At 41.6% G+C, this 5,495-nt stretch overlaps 1 pseudogene; it reads left to right on the plus strand.

The window, feature by feature from the left end:
- Positions 1-977: 977 nt before the first annotated feature.
- On the plus strand, positions 978-4,122 carry LOC101030649 (E3 ubiquitin-protein ligase NEDD4-like pseudogene; annotated as a pseudogene).
- The last annotated feature ends 1,373 nt before the right edge of the window (positions 4,123-5,495 follow it).

Genomic DNA, 5,495 nt, shown 5'->3' on the forward strand with positions numbered 1-5,495 from the left:
TATTAGCCATGGGATCATAAGTCTAGGGTGAGATTTTTGTTGGTTACATGAGTGAAAAATCTGATTTAAAAATTTACCTCACAGGGTTGTCCTAAGAAAATAATTTATTTAAAGCATCTAGCACAATGTCCAACATATAGTAGATGCTCGAAAATTATTGTTTTCTTTTTTTTTTTTTTGAAAACATATCCCTACCCAGAACTTACTCTCCCCTAAACATTTTGGGGGGAAGAAAACTAAGTAAGGCTCAATAATGCAAGTAAGCACCTTATGAACCTATAACCATTCAATCAAAACAGAATGCAAACACTATTTTTTTCAAAAGTGTATGCTATACTATTTACATCCAAAGTATTTGCCTTCAATAATTTGTCCCAAAGGGGGCTTATGCTTTTTGATACAGGCCCTGGGTCTAAATCACAAGTCAACATGACTTTGATTAGTTTCTAATGTGTGTAGTTTAGAAAGGAATCTGAAGAATTTCCCAAAAGCTCTTCTTTCTTAAAAATCCTTGAGGAAAATTACAAGGGACTTTTAATCTAGAACAGGGGACTCATTCTCAGATGCCTCATGAACCAAAGCAAAAGAGACTATGTAACTAGGACCTGCTGGGCCCCAAGGTACCTTTATTTAGGCAAGCATAACAAAGTGCCCATCACCATGTGGTCGATTTCTTGAAAAACAGAGCTTCCTCTCTCAGTCACACAAGCTGATCTTATTCTTTCCCATCCTAACAGGTGACATGAAGGCCAAATAGTTCAGGGTGTTAGACACCAAAGAGCTTCCAGGGTCAGGCCACAATGACCACAGATATCTGAAAATGAACCAAATCCCAAGACCTCCATAGAGAGGGTAACTTTACTCCACAGTATAGAAGAAAAGACCCAGAGTCCAACTAAAAGCAACTCTCACCACTCAACCCAGCTGGAGGAGAGGTGGGGGCATGAGGTGAATGTTGGTAAGACCATCAATGAACCATGGCTTATGCTGAAGCCTTCAGATCCATTTTGAAGCTCATCACCCATCCAAAGACGGTGTAAAGGAAAAAAGGAATAAAGCTGCCTGTCACATACATACGGTTTGAGTTGTTCTATTAAAATGGAAAGCAAAAATGCTTTGACTGCATTGCTTTCTAGTAACAGACAAGAAAAAAAGAATATTTTAGACAGTTTTCACTCTCTCAGCTAAATAGAATAAAATTCCTGGTCTGATTCCAATCCCATTATCAAAGGACCATTCACCTAATGTAAAAAAGTCGCTCTTCATCAATTTATCATTAACAAGAACATTACTACCTAATGTAAGGGAACTGCTCTTCCCCCAGGGATTCTGTTAATGGGAGGTTGGAGGCAGATAACAAGCATGGGAATAGGTCAGCCACAGGAGGGAATGCAATATCCATGTTCTGTATTCCCAGCAAAGGACATTGCACAATGGCCATCTATGACTGATGAGTTCCTGGCACACTAAAAAAAGAATGGAGGGGGCTGCAGTGACAAAAGTTTTAACTTTCACAGGGCCGCCTTCCATACTTTTTTAAAAGGAATCTATGCTTGTTTTTAATACACATTCCCCAGTGGCTCTTGGTTCCTGCCCAGATTTCTCATCCTCTCTTTAAGAGCATGCAGACTTGCAGTATGAAAGCGATGCATCCTGGAATAAGAAGACAATGTAAATGAGCACATTTTTCAGACTAAGATGCTGCCGTTAATTCCTTATTAGGTCATCCTGCAATTACAAGATGTTGTTCTAAACTCTCTATTGGTATTAACGAATTTAATCCTTCCAAAGGATCCAAGTTATTTGCTGTTATTTTGCCCATTTTTACAGATGTGAAAGAGGAAGCACAAAGATGTCTAACAACTCTCTGTCAGAGTTAAAATATACATGGTAGAGCTAGGATTTGAACCCAGCACTTCCTAGCATTGGAGTTCATGCTCTTAAGTAGCATACTCTAATGCCTGTCAATCCTACTACTAATAAAGTAAGATCAGGCAAATTAATATATGACTTGAGGGATATACGAGGTAACCAACGCATAATCAAACATTCAGGCTGGTAAAGCTGGGTGCTTCAATCAGATCACAAACATCGTAGTCGAACCCAGATTCAAATCTAGAGCAGACTCTACTACACATTAGTCAGTGCGATAAACTGAATGTTTACGGCCCTTCAAAAGTCATGTTGAAATCCTAACCACCAAGGTGACATTATTAGGAGGTGGGGCCTTTGGGAGTTGATTCAAAGAGAACCCTTTTCAAGACTGAGGTCATGCAGTGTCACCGACGCTGTTGTAGAACAGGCCCATCTACTGCCCCATTAGTGGCCTATGTACATACCATGCCAGGTCGGCCTTCGGGCTGGGAAGAAAGAAAAGATGCTAAGGGGCACACATACTATGTCGATCATAACAATCGAACCGCAACTTGGACTCGACCTATCATGCAGCTTGCAGAAGATGGTGCATCTGGATCAGCCACAAACAGTAACAACCATCTAATCAAGCCTCAGCTCGCTGGCCTCGTAGCCTCAGCTTGCCAACAGTAACTTTATCTGCCCGCTGGAGGGTGCCAAGGACTCACCCTTACGTCGGGTTGTGAAAGACACCCTTTACAACTCACAGTCCCCACAGCCATCACCTTACAACTCCCCCAAACCACGACACAAAGTCACACAGAGCTTCTCGCCACCCCGCTGGGAAATGAGGATAGTGCCAAACAGCCAGCCCTTCCTCACTGATCATAACACAAAGACTAAATGGGAAGATCCGGAAGATCTGCATTTGAAATTTCCGGTATATATGCAGTCAAAGACATCTTTAATCCCCAATGACCTTGGCCCACTTCCTCCTGGCTGGGAAGAAAGAACTCACTTGGATGGCTGAACATTTTGTATTGATCATAATAGCAAAATTCCTCAGTGGGAAGACCTGAGACTACAGAACCCAGCGATTACTGGTCTGGCTGTTCCTTACTCCAGAGAATTTAAGCAGGAATATGACTACTTCAGGAAGAAATCATAGAAACCTGCTGATATTCCCAATAGGTTTGAAATGAAACTTCACAGAAACAACATATTTGAAGAATCCTATCAGAGAATTATGTCAGTGAAAAGACCAGATGTCCTAAAAGCTAGACTATGGATGGAGTTTGAGTCAGAGAAAGGTCTTGACTATGGCGGTGTGGCTAGCGAATGGTTCTTCTTACTGTCCAAAGAGATGTTCAACCCCTACTATGGCCTCTTTGAGTACTCTGCAATGTACAACTACACCTTTCAGATCAATCTTGATTCAGGCCTTTGTAATGAAGATTATTTGTTCTCCTTCACTTTCACTGGAAGAGTTGCTGGGCTGGTGGTATTTCACTGGAAACTCTTGGATGGTTTCTTCATTAGACCATTTTACAACATGATGTTGGGAAAGCAGATAACCCTGAATGATGTGGAATCTGTAGATAATGAATATTACAACTCTTTGAAATGGATCCTGGAGAAAGATCCTACTGAGCTGGACCTCACGTTCTGTATAGATGAGGAAAACTTTGGACAGACATATCAAGTGGATTTGAAGCCCAATGGGTCAGAAATAATGGTCACAAATGAAAACAAATGGGACTATATTGACTTAGTCATCCAGTGGAGATTTGTGAACAGGGTCCAGAAGCAGATGAACGCCTTCTTGGAGGGATTCACAGAACTGCTTCCTATTGATTTGATTAAAATTTTTGATGAAAATAAGCTGGAGTTGCTGATGTGCGGCCTCACTGATGTGGACGTGAATGACTGGAGACAGCATTCTATGTACCAGAATGGCTACTGCCCGAAGCACCTCGTCATTCAGTGGTTCTGGAAGGCGGTGCTGCTCATGTCCACCGAAAAGCGGATCTGGTTACTGCAGTTTGTCACGGGGACATCGCGAGTAACTATGAATGGATCTGCTGAACTTTATGGTTCCAGCGGTCCTCAGCTGTTTACAATAGGGCAATGGGACAGTCCTGAGAAACTGCCCAGAGCTCACACATGCTTTAATCGCCTTGACTTACTCCATATGAAACCTTTGAAGACTTACGAGAGAAACTTCTCATGGCCATGGAAAATGCTCAAGGATTTGAAGGGGTAGATTAGGCACCCTCTACCTAGGGGGTGGTTGTTCTTCAAGCAAGTTCTGCTTGCACTTTTGCGTTTGCCTAACAGACTTTTGCAGAGGCGGTGGCAGAGAGCAGCTACATCATGACCCCTGGCGCCGAGCCTTCACCATGTACTCCAAGTCCGGATGCGGGAACCAGTCCCAGCTTGAGTTCCTGCATTTCCCACAAATTACCAACTGGTTGATGCGTACACTAATTACATTTCAGGAGGACTTATGCTATTTATGTTGTGCCTCTGCAGGCAAAGCCCTTAATAAATATTTTTCATCATTTCTAATGACAATGAATGGAATTAATCACTCTACAGGTATAGCATTACAACTCATGTTTACTTTTTAAAATGATTTAGACCGATTTTCAGATGTCATTATGAGTAAAGATGTCTCATGTACTTGGGGAAAAAAAATTTCCAAGTACATGAGACATCTTTAATCACAATGAAATCCTCAGGATATAAGGGCTGAGTCCTTGTGAATAAATTAGTATATTTATAGTAGAGGCCCTAGAGAGCTGCCTTCACCATCCACTATGTGAGGACACAGCAAAAAGGTGTCCCCTTTGAACCAGAAAGTGGACCCACCGCAGAAACTGAATCTACCACCACCTGGTTCTTGAACTTCCCAGCCTCCAGAATTCTGAAATATACATTTCTGTTGTTTATAAACCACCCAGTTTATGGTATTTTTGTTATAGAAGCCCAAACAGACTAAGACAGTAAAACTTGAACAAGTTAATTGACTATCTCAAGTCCCATTTTCCCCATCTTTACGATGAAGATAATAATGTTACTTACCTCACAGGGTTGTAAGAATTAGATAAAATAATGCCTGTGTAAGCATACTCATATAGACTCCTAGCAACCTATTCAGTGCTCCATAAACATTAGCTATGCTAATTATCATCATCATCATCATTAGTGTTCACTGCATGTGTGGGTTTCCATTGTAGGTGAGTATTTAGAAGTAATGATCCTTCTTCAGCTCTCTCCAGGCCCTGCAGCTACGGCTTTCAAAAGCCCACACATGTGCAATGACTAATGGGGATTAGGAGCCTTGCCGCAGCTAAGGATCACAGCAAAGCTAAGGAGCTCACAGGGACTAAACTCCTCAACTTTGGCTTTATTAGTAAGTTTCTCTGGCTGAACTAACCCAGCCCATGCCAGTCAAGCATTCCCTTGCAAATATAAATCATTAAACCCAATAAACCACAGACATAGGAGATTGTCCACAGCAGATAAAGCTGTGGGTCAGAGTAGCCAATCCCTGAGGCTTTGAGGAAAGAGAAAAAGCAACAGCATTAATTATATAAACAGTTACTTGGAAATGCTTTAAGCATGTGTTTTAGATTCTC

The sequence above is a fragment of the Saimiri boliviensis genome, chromosome 11 (genome assembly GCF_048565385.1).
Source record: "Saimiri boliviensis isolate mSaiBol1 chromosome 11, mSaiBol1.pri, whole genome shotgun sequence".
NCBI lineage: Eukaryota > Metazoa > Chordata > Mammalia > Primates > Cebidae > Saimiri > Saimiri boliviensis.